The sequence below is a fragment of the Bacillus rossius genome, chromosome 13 (genome assembly GCF_032445375.1).
Source record: "Bacillus rossius redtenbacheri isolate Brsri chromosome 13, Brsri_v3, whole genome shotgun sequence".
Lineage (NCBI taxonomy): Eukaryota > Metazoa > Arthropoda > Insecta > Phasmatodea > Bacillidae > Bacillus > Bacillus rossius.
Genome location: NC_086340.1, coordinates 23823292 through 23838785, shown reverse-complemented (window position 1 = coordinate 23838785; position 15494 = coordinate 23823292). Strand labels below are relative to the sequence as shown.

General features: G+C 36.3%; 1 protein-coding gene across 3 annotated transcripts in view; it reads right to left on the bottom strand.

Moving 5' to 3' along the window:
- Positions 1-15494, bottom strand: part of LOC134538379 (protein numb) — a 225866-nt gene that overhangs the window by 97367 nt on the left and 113005 nt on the right. The gene's annotated exons all lie outside the window — the stretch shown is intronic.

Sequence of the window (15494 nt, the reverse complement as noted above, 5' to 3'; positions counted from 1 at the left end):
TAATTTGATACAGTGATGCTTTATATCTGATAAAAAAATTCTAATTATTGTTTACTTCTCATGCTTGTACAAATTGAACAGTACTGTAAATGTATTTGATGACATAAGCAATAGTAAGTTATTAGCTGATATTGAATACAAACATTTTTTTTCATGACTACAAAAAATAAGGTTCTCTGGTTGGCGAGTGATTATATTATACTAATGTCAAAAAGATGTTATCGGGAAAAAATAAATGAAGTTATTTTATACCACTGATTCACTACCCATAAAATCAAACTGTAACGTCTTTGCAACTAGTATCTCATACAAGAAATATATAACATATTCGTGCTTCATTTTGTATAAAAATAAAACACATATATAATATCGGGAGACAGCCTTGAAAATCGTGCATATCACCAACATGGCCAATCAGACTCACAGTCATGTTTACGATAGCAAGACAGCTAGCAAACCAGTTCAGTTTATATGCAGCTTAACTGAAAAATTTATTCAATATTTTCGGGGTGGTTTTACGCTCAAAATTAATACAAAACCAAATCAGCAATCCTTGTATTATCATTTATAATACTACAAAATATCTTCCATTTCCTTCGAATTGTATTGAGCACTAAAGTATTGATTTACTTTTGGCCCAGATTTTATTCGACGATACTCTGTAGAGTTTAGCTTGTTTGCATTCTTTATTTATTAGGTTTAAATCATGGCCAAATTTATTGAAGTGTAACACAAATTATATATTTGTGTGTGCCTGGTTAGGAATTTGTATGATGTACTTACTAGAAAAACTATGTCATATCAGTGTAATAGTTGTACCCTTACAAGCGTTGAATATTTATGAAACATTTTATTTCTTTTGTTTTTAAAGCCGCAGACTTGTATTTTATTTATTGCATTTAGACAACAACATGCGTCCGTGTTTTCTACATTGCACGCTCTGTAATATTTTGAATGTTATAGTAATTTTTGCTTTTTAAAATCTGTGATTTATGTGCAGTAGAATGATTTGTAATTTATGATTATTTCTTTTCATATTTTTAATGAGCCATTTGCTAATATTATATACACTTCTCCATTTATTATAATAAACACATATTCCATTATTGGAATTATTTCAGAATGGGAATCACAAGACTACAAAAACTATTCTCCTGCATAAGAAAGGTGATAATACCAGTAAAGAAAATTATCGTCCGAGAGCAATTACGTCTTATATTTAGGGACACCTGTATTTCGCTAATACATTTCGTGTCAAGGTATTTAACAAAACACTGTAGATTTTCCTTGTAATTATTGGCTGTGGTCGGTGAAGGCTGTTTTCCCGCACTTGACGGGGCCAATGAGGACGTAGTTACCGTACTGCTGCACGCCCGCAATTCGCCAAACCTCTAAGAAAAAAAAGCTACAGTTATGTGTGAAATAGCCTGACACGAGATGTATTCACGAAATACAGGTGTCCTTAATTATATCGAAAAATATTTGAACATTGTATGATAATTTTAAGTATGAAAAGTACAAAATACTTTCAAATTTAATACATGGTTTTACATCAACTCTAAGCACTAAAACCCATACTGCTTATTATCTACAAAATAAATCTATACACGGCAACTGATTATGAATCAGTTGAGTTTTTTTTATAAAGCATCTAAGGCCTTGATTGTATAAATATATTGTTGGATAAATTAACTAAACTAGGAATACTATAAAATGCACAAAAATAGAAGAGTTTGATCTCAATGACATAAAGCATAATTTATCTATTTAGCACAGCCTGTATAATTGCTTCCCCATTGTCAAGACTAAAATTAAAAAAAACTGCGAAAGAAGCAGTATAAAATATCTATCTCATTATCTTTGCGGGTGACTCAAATATCATACAAACAAAACGAAACGCAAGAAAGCATATTTTAAACACTGTAAATAACTTAGATTTTAAATAAAAGGATAATAATCAGTCTGTAAAATTTAGTTTTAACGATGAGTTGTAAACAGAACATCAAACATATATCATAGGTGTTACTGCGAACAGAGAACTCTCACAAACAATACAATTCCTTTCTGCGCAACCTGCAAGCTCCGGTACCTTCTGTAAAAAAAATATATAAATGTAAAACTTTTCCGGAAGTCGTACCATGGTAATGACTAAAATATGTAGCCTTACTTCTAAATCTAATTATCTAGAGAACAAATTGTATTACATTATTTTCATGATTTAAACGGTAGCAAAATTAACACCTACATACGAACAGAAGTTTGCTCTTTTATTCATTTTTTTAGTTACGTGATAATTTTTTTGAGTTATAAAGAAATCCAACTTAAACAGTAAAAAAGAAAGGCTTTTAATGAAAAAACCTACTCAGTCATTATAGATAACTGTTCAAACCATTTAAGATTCATCCTGTTACATAAATTTTTATATTCATATACATCTAATGTATACACATATCAGAAAAAAGGCAATAAATTGATATTAACTTCATTATCAAACTATAATAAAACACAAAATACACTTGCAGAGAACCACCAAATATATTGCGTAAGTGTTTCTGCAATGAGTTAAACTTTAAAATTGACTTTATTATTTCAAAAAAATAATTTAAAACTCCAAGCAAATGTAAGAACACGTCTTCTAGATATAATGTAAGATTATAATGCCGTGTCCGAATTCGCCTGAAGAATATACTTGTAGATACTTTGGAAGTGACTTTGCAAGACTGTCAGAAATTGACGTGAAGTATGTATGCTATGCAATACGCAAGTAAATGAGTCTATGTAATTCTCGCGTACTTGAAGTTGAAAATACTTCTTCATTTGAAATATTTTTGGTCATATTTTATATATCATTTAAATAATTTAAGAGGACGTAAAATAAATATAATTTATTTTGTATTTTACTGGTATCTATAAATAAATTGACAAAATTAATTTATGTATATGGATGTTTAAAACGAAGTTTCAACAAACACATGTACATATTTAGCCTACAGATCGTTACTACAAAACAAAAGTACAATAATAATGTATGTTGCCGTAAATTCACGTGACAGCGATGAAGTGTTAAAAAAAAAAGGACTAATTTCACATGCGTTTAAAAATAAAATCTAAACATCCTTTTCGGCTGGCTAAACATTGAACTTATCCGGATTCGTTAAAGGCAAGTGAAGTACGTAAGGTTGCAAACATGTAACTGCATTACTTTCTGATTAATTTTAATAAAATTATGCATATATCCAAAAAATGTTCAGTTAAAATTAGTATTGTATTGTATTGTATTTTATTTTATTGTATTGGTGTTTGTATCTGGGTATATTTTTATTGTGTGTTTAAGATTTATTGACTTTTGTGCCTCATGTACTTTTGGTGAAAAATGAAAATGTAATTATGTATTATTATCAGGGCCCAAAGCAAAACTATTTGTTCTTTGGCCGGAAATGAAATGTAGTTATACTTGTATATCTAAGAAAAATATTTGTATTTTGTATGAATGTAAGTATTTTATTATGTAAATTTTTATTACTTACAAATATTTCGTACTCATAATATCTAGTTTCCATTTGTCTTAAGACATAATAAAATGATATACTAAGCAAAAAATGTTTATTGGTTCGCAATTTTTCATTGTTACAATATTTTAAAATGAAAAATTTGCTATTCAGCAATATCAACTTCTAAAACGTGAGTAAAAATTATCATTAAATTATATCAATGGAATATTTATTGCATTAGTATTCCTTGCTCCTAATCACTTACTCTGGTTGATTACCTTCCTTATAACCTCAGTGATCTCGTAATTTATGTACACCTTTTTCCCACTAAGACGATTCAGGTGCAGATTCTGGAGCAGTGTTTTTTTTTTTTTTATGTACGGATGTGCCAATAAATCCATCAGTTTGGTGGTGGTGTTGGGGGGGGGGGGGATAATACTACTCTTAAAATATCACTTTATCTGTATGCACGATAAAATATCCTTGGTTAGCTCCCTCCGAAATATTCTTATACAACCTATGACGTGTAGCCTACTCCTTAGATATTTTAAAACACGTTTGATTGCGTAGAGAAGGCGATTCTTCGAGTATGTGGCCCTTTCATAATTAAATTATTATTATTATTATTAGTTACAACTGATGTTTATTTCGAGCCTCTTTGACATCCAGTTCATACATAAAAAACGAACTACCAGTGATGCTTGACGTCACCAGTAGGAATAGCGTGAAGGAGCTCCTCATTTCGCCAGACGCGACTGGCATACACAAGTATTTATATTGCAATAATAAATTACTAAATGATAGTTTAATTTTCGAAAATATGATTATATTTTTTACAAGAAGTACGAATGCCAGGACATTTACTAATAACGTTTTTAAACATCACATATAAAAAAAAAAGTGTAATCAAAAGCCACAGGTCAGCTAAAAAAGCAAACAAAAACTTTTTTCTAGCTCTAGCCTCATGTATACATACATAAAAACATAATACATTTAAAACACTAAAATTAATGCAATAACCTGCAATATTTTGAAGACAGATATTCAGCTACAAAAAATTATCCGATAGTATAAAAAGTTCGCCTGTATATATATATATATATATATATATATATATATATATATATATATATATAGTTGCACAGAAAAATACAGTTCTAATCAGATATCAATATAGCAAATAATACCGTTTTGCAACATAAAGTCATGCTATTAGATGGTCAACGTTCAACTGTTTGTATAATACACATACGCACACACCTGTGACAAAATGTGGAAAAAAAAAATAATTTTGTAGAAGCGCAAAACCTTTGTAGTACTCAGTTAAAAATTATTATTTTTTTTACAGGGGCAGGAAAACTACATTACTGGCCAGTTTATTTGAATGTAGTGGTTAGCTGTGAACGAGCGTTCTTGCAAAAGAGACCAAATCTGACAGTTTTGGCCACATAATCACCGCAGTAAAACATACAATTTGTATATCGTATATGTGTAGTGCACCAAATTAATATTTATTATAATTACCTTGGGTTGCACTCGGTTACGTACAGGTTTCTAACTGAAATGTACCAAAAATAGTAATATTTATTCCCTTGCGCTTTGTTGAGGATCGAGTAGTCTTGAGTGGGTGTGGTGGAAAGGGACATAATGGCAAAGGGATTGGAAATCTAAATGCTCGCCGAGGCAGAGTACACTCTTCCCCCACCCCCCTCTTCCAGACCTGTCGTAAACATGACACCCCGCTGGGAGATAAGAATTCTGAGAACAGCGTCCTCTTTCCACCCCCCCCCCCCCCCCCCATCCTTTTTCAGCGCGTCGCTACATCGTTCAGCCGTACTACTAGTGCGCTCTGTTGAGGACAAAGATAACTACGCGTGTCTTTGCCAGCTCGCGAGAAACTCAGGATCTTAGCCTTAAAGCTGTGAGTGTGCGGGAGACGTCTGGGTAGGGAAGACTAAGTGCGTCTCAGGTCGAAGCCTATACTCTCTAATCATGCAGGTTATGAACCATGCAGGAGAGGTAGTGTGCATCATGTGCTAGGAGGGGATTGGCTGCCATGGCAACGTTTTAGCCATGACTTAACTCCCCTCACTGACTATTCTACACTAAAACTAGATGAGTTGGGCCCAGGTAAAACCTGCATAGACACACGGAAAACCCTGGGCACTGACATGCGGGATGCAAAAATTGCATGCATTAATGACAAGCAGGTTGGTTACAGGAAACAGAAGAAGTGGGCAGAGTAGAAAGACTACCAAGCAAATGGGTGGGAGGCTCCAAGCGATCGGAGCGGAGGAAAGTCACAGCACTCCTCCCTGCGGTCGGGCGGTCTGGAGGCGGGCCAACTGGCCGCCCCCTCAGCCAGCACTTCGCCGCTATTGCTCGCTGTGCAGATGTCCCGAGCAACCACACAGCTGACAGGCCAACTAAATCACGGTTCTCAATCAAAAACACAACATTAAAAAAAACGTTACTACTTTCACAGTTATTGGCCTTTTTTTAAAATTTATTATCGACACCCTGCTCCAAACTATTAAAAACCTGCAACTTTTTCTTTTTGCTGCGTAATAGTAAATGACCCTACTATTGACCATGGACATAGATCAAGGGGGGAGTTAGGGGGGGGGGGGGGGGGCACCTGCAATTGTAAAAGCGTGACTGTGAAACGTGTTTGATGTCAAAACTATTGTCTTATGGAAAACTGTATATTTTTTAAAAGGGTTTTCTGCTGATTGCATCAAATTAGGCCAAAATATGGGCAGTGTGCAACATGCAAGCACCGCATCCAGAGATGACTTGTGTCGATTAAAATCACAACGAGCAAAAACTCTCGGGCGCTTACAGACTAGAACCTGTTAGTGAATTATGTAATTGCAACAAAGTATAATAGAAGGTTTGGGAGATGTGATTTATGTCTTGACATTCCAAAACTTGGGATAAATAGTTCAAAAATAGAATCGTACAAAAAAATATGGAAAAATCCAGGATGGCGGGGCCTAATCCCACTTGAAGTTCCCGCGAGAGAACAGATGGCAGCACGGTAGGTCTCGCCGGCCGCAATGCGAAACCGCGGGGGAATTCGGCGTCAACACATCGGCACGCCTAGAGGCGGCAAGGCGCTTGGGTGGCGTGCCGCTTTCGCCCTTAGGCGCTTCCTCGTTTGCGGCACGCAGTGTTCTCAACCTTGGGTGGACGGTGCTTTATTAGTCAAGTTCACTTAAAAGCTGGAAAAATACATTCGTTTGCGCTAAATACTTTAGGGACTCCAAAAGTAAGACAGAGTTGTTTGTCTCAAAACATAAGCATATATCCAACAACAAGATTAATGGCGAGAATTAGAAGTTAGATTTTTTTAAAACCTAAAATGTATCATTAATTTTGTCGTGGATGTGTGTGTATGTGTGTGAGTTGTGAGGGGAATTTTTGGAGGGGAGGGGGAGGTTCCATACTTAAGTGTCAACTTTAGAGAGCAAGTAGCCACTTTGCTGAAACGTTTCGTGTTTGGTACGCCGAACGTGTCGATTACGGAATGTCAGGACCAGGAGCACAACCACCCCCCCCCCCCCCTTTCTCAAAGTCACCCCACCCCAAACATTTCTGCTGCCGCCTCTGCGTGAGAAACAAGCTGGCACTTGTTTGCGTTCACGCCCGACAGTTTACAGACTGTCTGAGAAGTTAGTTTCACGGTTGAGAAAGGGGGGGGGGGGGGGGGGGGGGGAGTGGAATTGTGAAAAGGGCGGAAGGGGGCGGCCTCCCTGGCAGACTACCACGGAGGCTGAAGAACATTGCTGCCAAGGACCAGGAACATCCATCAGTAATAACATTTTATGCGCGCAATAAAACACGCGTAAAACACAGGCGTTATTAAGTTTACGCCACATACTAAACTAGTTAAAAAAAAATACGTAGGTTTTAAAAATCTACAGGAATTTGAGAAATCGACGAAACGTCTTACCTTCTCATTACGTTAGCATCCAACATAAATATTAGTTTGAGTGAGATTTATCGTTATGAAATTCTGATAAAACACAATATTTTTAACTTGCAGTTAAGTTTCTCTACTTCAGCAATAAATAAATAACACTCCAATATTCCGTAACACGACGTCTAAATCAGTAATAATTATGTAAAATGCTTGGTAGGATTTGAAGACGCAACCCACACGAATAAGTCTCATCTCCCCTACATTCACAAAAATAATTTTCACTGAGAAAATACTTTAGAAAAACTAAAAATTTGATTAAAATTTGTAATTATTGATTGCATAGTATGTTACGTCTCAAGGTTACGCACGGCAGCCTAAGGCGACGGAACCTCCAAATGAATAATGAGTTCAGGAACCACTCGGGTTATCAACTAGGTGCTCATAAATTTAAGTCAGCCTGGTGATGGGGAAAAAAAAAACCACGGCCCTCGCCCACATGAGCTAGTGAATTGTAATAACACATAAATGTTCGATACACAATAAACCAACGAACTGCTACCTAAAAAAAAACACAACATATCGAAATGGGGCCACAAGTTCATTAATGTAAACTAAAAGTTAACTCATATCACTCAAATTGTATTATTTAACAACTCTAAATTAATTAATTTGTTATTTTAATAAGCATTTCGTAACAAAATATTCAGACCAAATAGACTGTAAAAATTAATTCATTTAAATTAACAGATACCACTACGCTCGCCTTTTTTACCTCAGTTCCTCACATGTACTTGAAACACAAAACGTTTTCCGATTTATTTATTTTCCCAAGCAAATTCAAAAATAATGTTGCATACACTTCTGTTGACATAAAACAATAGTTATTTTTTATTATAAAAAATATTATTCATGTTTTGGTGTTGAACGCTGCACATGGTAAACGGAAACCAGCGCTTATAAAAATTAATCAACTACATAGAAACTTTGCACTTTAAAAACGAAAATGAGCTAAAGATAAAACTACTAAAGTTTGACACTTAACCACTACCCCTCTAAAGACCACGTGGTTTTGCAGCATACTGAGCAACCAATCTTGAGCTGTCCTCCAACTGTTCACGCAAAGAAGATTACGACACGCTTGTGTTGATTCGTTCTACACAGTGGCGTGCGCACAGAAGCGGGGAGTGGGGGGATCTCCATTTAAAAAAAAATTGGTTGTCTGTAAAGTCGGTTTACGGACGATAGTTTAACGTGACGTCATAACAAAACATTGATGAAATGATTTCATACTTTTATGAATAAAATTTAATAATTTTTTTAATTATCACTGTTTTGTATGGATACAAAGGAGTGAAATGAAATCTACAATTTAATTGATATATTTACTTTTATTTGCACTCGTTAATTCATATATGTTTATTACTTTAACGAAGAGATTAATTTAACTATAACTTTTATACATGTTTGCTATTTAACTTATTCCAATCTGTGTTATTCTGTTAAGGATAGGACGATGATAGGAAAAGTAGGAAACTAATGGTAGTGTTTCAAGTTTAATGTGCCTCGAAAATCGATGGTTGTTCCAATCGAGTGGAAGAGAGATAGATGCGGCGCAAGCGTACAATGAGCGTAACGGGACAATGTGCGTAACGGGACAGTTTTTCGTGCGTGCAGCCGGCGTTAATCGATTTATTAGACGTTGTCACGTCAAAATCCCCTCTAAATAAAAAAAATTGCTAGATTCTGTGAAGGCGGTTATGCTATTTTGGACGATAAAGGTGAGCTGCTACAAGACCTGGCCACTTGTTCATGAAGTACTTTTTTTAAATACACAAAATCTATTTTTTTAATGTCCTCTTCCCCACAACAACAAAAAGGCCGTGTCTACTAGTTGCACCTGAATTTAAAAAATAAAAATAAAAAATATCACTGGTGTGGCTAGAGGTCGTCGCTGGTTTCTACCGAGTATTTACGCATGCGAGAGCAGGTGTCGTGAGATTCCCCCCCCCCCCCCCCCCCCCCCTGCTTTATTCATGAGGGAAAGGTCAGATCCTATCTACCGCGCGCCCTTCTCAACCCTGCACCCGTTAGTATAACTCCAAGCTACTGCGACACCGTGGAGCATTGGAGGCCCAGACCCAGAGGTTTATAACTCATTTTAGGTTTGGAGATGCTGCTAAAGAAGTTTTTGTTTTGTCAATCTATAAGCAGTTTCGTGTTAGCTATGCACACGTTTGGAAACATTTACGCCAAAAAATGTTGTACCGCGTCTAATTTGCATCAATATAATAATTCAGCGAGAACTTCCCCGAAACAAGAAAACTATAACACCAATCTATCAGTGAACCAAAATGTTCATGTTTTAGTGAGAAAAAAAAGTTTACTGAACGACCACATTAAGTACGCAGTGATTGCTCGCCCTTTGACATGACTTACATCGGGGGCTCACAAATCTCGCGGAATATTATGAAACACACGCCGCATGTATTCATCAAATGTTTTTTTTCACGTGATTCGGTAGTGCGTGGATAATAACAACGCATGTCTCCGCAAGTGTACACAATCAGTCTACACTCGGAAGTAGTCGATTGACCACCCTCCCGCCGATGCACAATCATAATTACACCAATCTGCTTCTATTAACTAGCTCGGAATAGCGTAGGTCACGTGAACAGTGGGGAATCGAAGCAATGCGTCAACTGGCGCATGACCGTCTACAATCGTCCTAAGCGATCCATCACGTTGCTAAATATGTGCGGATGACAATCACTGCAAAATATACATATGTTTGTTAAGTTACAAGTATTATTACACGAAAATAAACAATAGTACTATCCCAAAAATATTTTTTTTGTATTAATACAGCAATTAAGTAACACAAATCCCATGATAAATGGCATCGGGACGTTGCGCTCACTGCCAATAGGTGGCACTTAATGTTAAATATGGTCCAGGAAATTGTAAATTGCTGTTCGTGTCAGCCAAACCACAAAACAAAAAGTTTTTTTTTAATTTTCCTTTTATTAACTAAACATTGTTACTGTTTTATCTTTAATGTGTAAATAAATCTCCTGAATTGAAAATTGTCAGCCAAACCCAGCGTGTAGCTATATGTTAGACTACAGACGCTCTGAGTAATTACCAAGTGATGTAATTAATACTTTCCTGATCATCGAATTAACAATTACTTTAATGATAGAATAGTGAGGAAATAAATATATAAAAGTGGCGTAAAGTTCGCTCGCAAGAGTGATCCTGTTGCAAGCTGATTCTTGTGCATCATTACAAACTAGTGATGGGTTAAGTTATTTTGAACACCGTTCCACTGTTCGAATTCTTAAGTGATGAGTTATTGAAACCATTGTAGAAATGCAGCGTTTTCTTTGTATTTCCCCCATTAATATATTATTGAATTTACATCTTTAAAATTCTTGGCAACTGGTTTGCAAGAATATTTTCAATGTGTAACATCTTAGCTCTCGGTATACGGCATTTGGTAGAAGTAATTTCGTGAATGAAACTAAAGTCGCATGAAACGGAAATGTGTAACCATAGTGCTGAAAAACTGTGGCGGATGGCACGAACCAAAGTTCACCAACCAAAGGGTAACTTTGTTTCATGAATTTTAACAAGACGGGCACTATTATAATAAAATTCCTTGTAGAAAATCAGGTCCAAAGCTGGTGTTAAGTACTTTAATGAAGGTTTTTTTTCTTTCTTTCTTTTATCGAAGCGATTTCATTAGATAGTTTAAATTTTCGCTCTACAAATCGAATGATTCGATAGTCGACATAGCTGCTCGGGCAGGGAATTCCAGCGGCGCAAGCGGAAACTACGTGTGATTCACGTCAAGAATTATTTTAAAAGATTCTACGTTAAATTTCGTGCCCGAGTTTCGTATTATTAGGTGTATTTGCAACATGAAAACACTTGGATTAGCTCGTTATCGAGGTTAGATGTTACTCATCTCCGGAGAGTAGGTACTCAAAAGACTCTCCTACATTTTATTGTACCATTGTAGTTTTTCTTCTGTCTACAGACTTGCAAAATTCTCGTTGTTATTATTATGAGAAGACTGACTGGAATAAATATAACCTTTGTCAAATTGAGCTGCTTTCTCATTCGTCCGCGGGGTCTAGTTCTGACAAGCCCCTCTGTACAAGGAACGTGTACCAACATCACGAAATTCTAATGACCCAACTGCATGCGATGCGGGCGGAATGTAAACTGTGCAGATAAGAACACTTGCATACGGGGGAAAAAACACGCGAATTTTGGAACGTCTCTAGGAATCGCACATTCGCCGTGCTGAAAATCTCTGCACGTGCACATTGCGCAGTAATTACTGCACCCCTAAGGTAATTTTAGGCTCTATCAATTCATACAGGTTAAGATATCGTAAATAAATTGACTGTTTAATTTGTTTCATAATAATGCCCATACTGTTGAAATTATTCATATTATAAACATTTTTGCACAGGGAGAGTCTACTAATGTATCACCCTAAACCTGTTTTATTTTTTAAAAAAAAAGGCAAATATAAAACTATAATCTAATCCCATTTGAGTAGATTATACATGGACACAATGAATATATGGCTTCAAACCCTATTTTGATTCATATTGTTAAGCTGGAGTAAATTGGTGCTCAAATAGCCACCATAAATATTTATCTGAAACTCATTTCTCTAAATGCATTTTGGCAATAAAATAAAAGAGTGATATTTAATTTGAAATTTTACCTCCGATTTACCCCACCACTTATTCACCAGATCTCGCCCTACCTGCGGAACCAATTTTATTTTTATTTCATCTGTCTGTTCGTATTTAGATTAACCTCATCAGGAAAGCAAAAAATATATACATAAACCAAAAAGGATGGAACTAAACGGCAGTACCACAAAATCACAAAAAATTGCAACTTTTCTCAGTAATTTATTATTGTAATTTGAGAAATGTTTTCCGAAAAATTTGCCAGCATTATATCTCGTCATTTCACTGATTTATAAATAAATAAATAAATATATAGTGACAAAAATGTCAAAATAGATGAGACACGTATTAGAGGCGAGGTTTTTAAGCGTACTATTTCGAATATGTATGGTCGAACCTACACAGATTAGTTAGTCTGTTGAAATGTTTACATTAAATACGAGAAATGTTATTTTGTAAGGACAGGTGAACGACTAAACTGTATGCTTAGGATGAAATTTAAAAGTTTCATCAAATTTTCGATTTAATATATCAAGCATTTTTCCCTTAATCCCGATTTTTTTTTTCAAGTATCACACTTAAGCTGTATTGACAACATCGAATTTTTTTAACACGAAACTGCAGGACTGGTTGACATTCAGGCTATAAAAAAAGTTAATGCCAGATCTAAATTATTAACACGACGCTGCGCCTTCATGTTGTAATGTAGGTTTAAAGGAAAGCTCCTCGACAAAAGGGCTTTACTGGGAAGCTTATCGCGCCGGCGCGACCCTAGCCGGCAGTTAAGCCACGAGTCAACGCCACGCCAAGATTAGAAACAGGAAGTGTTTCGTAGTCCACGACGAGATATCGAAAGCAGCGCACGGAAACGGACGCACGTCAGGGCTTCTGCGTGTAAAGAGCTGCTTAGGAGCCACAGCAAGACGCCGTAAGGACGCGTGGTTACAAATTACAGCAAATACGTAAAATTTGTGTTCATAACCGGGGTCCTCGAAAGAAACAAAAGGCCCTGGGGCGCAAATAATTTTGTCCTCCCTCCCCTCATTACCTAATGCACAACTTTTCAAACCCGATGATTAAAAAATATACATCTTAAAGATAGAAAACGTTTAACCATTGCTTTACTTGACTGTAAACGTGATCTGTGAGTATCGTAGAACTTTTGAGGTTTTCAATTAGTTCCGTTTGCAACAGACTTAACAATTTTCGTCCTACAATCAGGGTAAAAATCACACATTAAAAAAAATCTCGAAAGTCATCCCCAAATAAATGGGCTCAGGGAAATTTAGACCCTTCCCCTCCTTTTTCAATCTCTTCTCCATCCAGTATACAGCGCTGTTGTCAACGAAGAATGCATCACTAAGAGGTGTTCGTAGCTCAAGATAACTGGATCTTCGTAGGAACTACGCCCGGATTCCAACATCAGATTGTTTTCTTTTTCAGGGTCCAAGTAGCAAGGTTATGCACTTAGGCTTAAGGGGGTAGTATCTTAAAATATTTTGCTTCTAATTTTTTTTTTCCCGCGTGTTATGAAAAAAAATAACAATGCAATTATATTTCATCTACCTAATGAAACTCTAACACTGACTTGACAACTCACAGCTTAAACTGTTGGGTCTAGAAGCATTAAATTTTTCATAGGAGTTTCTTATGAAACGTATGTGAGCACTAGGCGAAAATGCTAAATACCATGTGACTCAAACATCACGAACCATCAGGAACTATAAGACCTACAAACTTGTCATTTGGCAAGTGTGTTACTTTTGCTACGTGGACATCCGCTACGAAAGGATTTTACGAAAATCTGCCCCCAATTAGGGGCTGTTGCATTGATGGCGCTTTCTTAGTCCCCATGACAACGGCTATTGCAATGCTGATGCCTTCTACGTCTCCTGACGATGTCTTTTACAATTCTTTACTCACTTTCAAGTCTTAATCAGCTTCCAAGGCTGGTTGCGGGGACGTTAAAGATTAAAAATTTCCCGTCTTTCAAGCATTTGTCCAACATACTTTAAACTCGGCAGATATGTTCTCTATTTTACATACATATTAACTGAGCTCGGGGTTTTCCTAAAACTAGCCTCCAAGACAGGATTTGGGAGCGTTAAAGATCAAGAATTCCTATTTTTAAAGTAAAAGTCCTAAAGACTTGAAATTCAGCAGTGACGTTCCTTACATTACATAGCCATCAACTGAGAGCGTGGTTTTCCGAAATTCTGTTTCTAAGGGTGACTTAGGTCGGGAAACGCCAGGTAATTCAGCTAGTTGTTTATAAAATACTTTTTATACTTATAGGAAAATTTTTATGTCAGTCCTAGCAGGTACTGGAAGCATTAAAACATGCATACAGTTTTGGGGCAAACCGTTTGTACGTAACCTTCGTCTTAAAATATAATTATTTTTAAGTATATCATTCACTAAATCAATAAACATAAGGTTTCCCAAAACCACATAAACCTGAGTTTTACCTTGTTTCGAGAAATACGTACGTTTAAAATTTTTTCCCAATCACGCAACAACTATTCACGCTGTCTTGAATAGCATGTGATCGACTCATTCGCACAAGCTATGCCCATGGGAGTGGTCGGTGTGTGCTGTCGGTCTACACATTCACGACTCCCGTGAGAGAAAGCTGTCAGGCGGCGTTGCCAAGCCGCATTCCTGCGGCCCGGGAAGTTACGGCAGCGTAAAGCACACGTCCGTGCGTCTAAATATTTACCGCGCACAGGATTTGCGACTCAACGTAAAGGAATGGTACTCCGAGAACTTGGAAAAATACAACCGTCCTCTCTCACACACAAACAGTAACCATTCAATAACTCAAGAGCTTCACTTAGGACGACCAATGGCAGATTTCTCAGAGACGTTCTGCCTTCGATGCCGAGAGGGCAGATTTTCTGAAAGACCGTGCACTGATGTCATCATAAATTTGGCACGTTGTGAACTCTGCGAATGTTTCAAAACGTTTTCACCAGTCAGCGACTAGCTTCAGTAGGATTAAATGTTTTAAATCTGCGAATTGCGATCTTGTTTTTATGAAAATTAATTTATGCAAAGAACACAAAAAAAAATTTTGTTGGGGAAGGCAGATGAATTGAATTATTTGTATTGAAAGATACATAAATGTATATCGATAAGTATTTAAAAACCGTTTTTTTTTTCGCGTACCATCCAACTTGCGATGTATTTAAAAAAAAAATAGAGGACTGCAAATAAATATATTTATTTACAATCTAAGTTGAGTAAAGAAATATTTGTAATTGTGTAATTAGTACGTGGTGGCGGTATGAGGTGTTGTAGGGAAAGGTTTTGGTTTGAAAAAGGTAAAGGGAAGGGGGACGCACCAAGATGAGTTCTTGCCCCGGG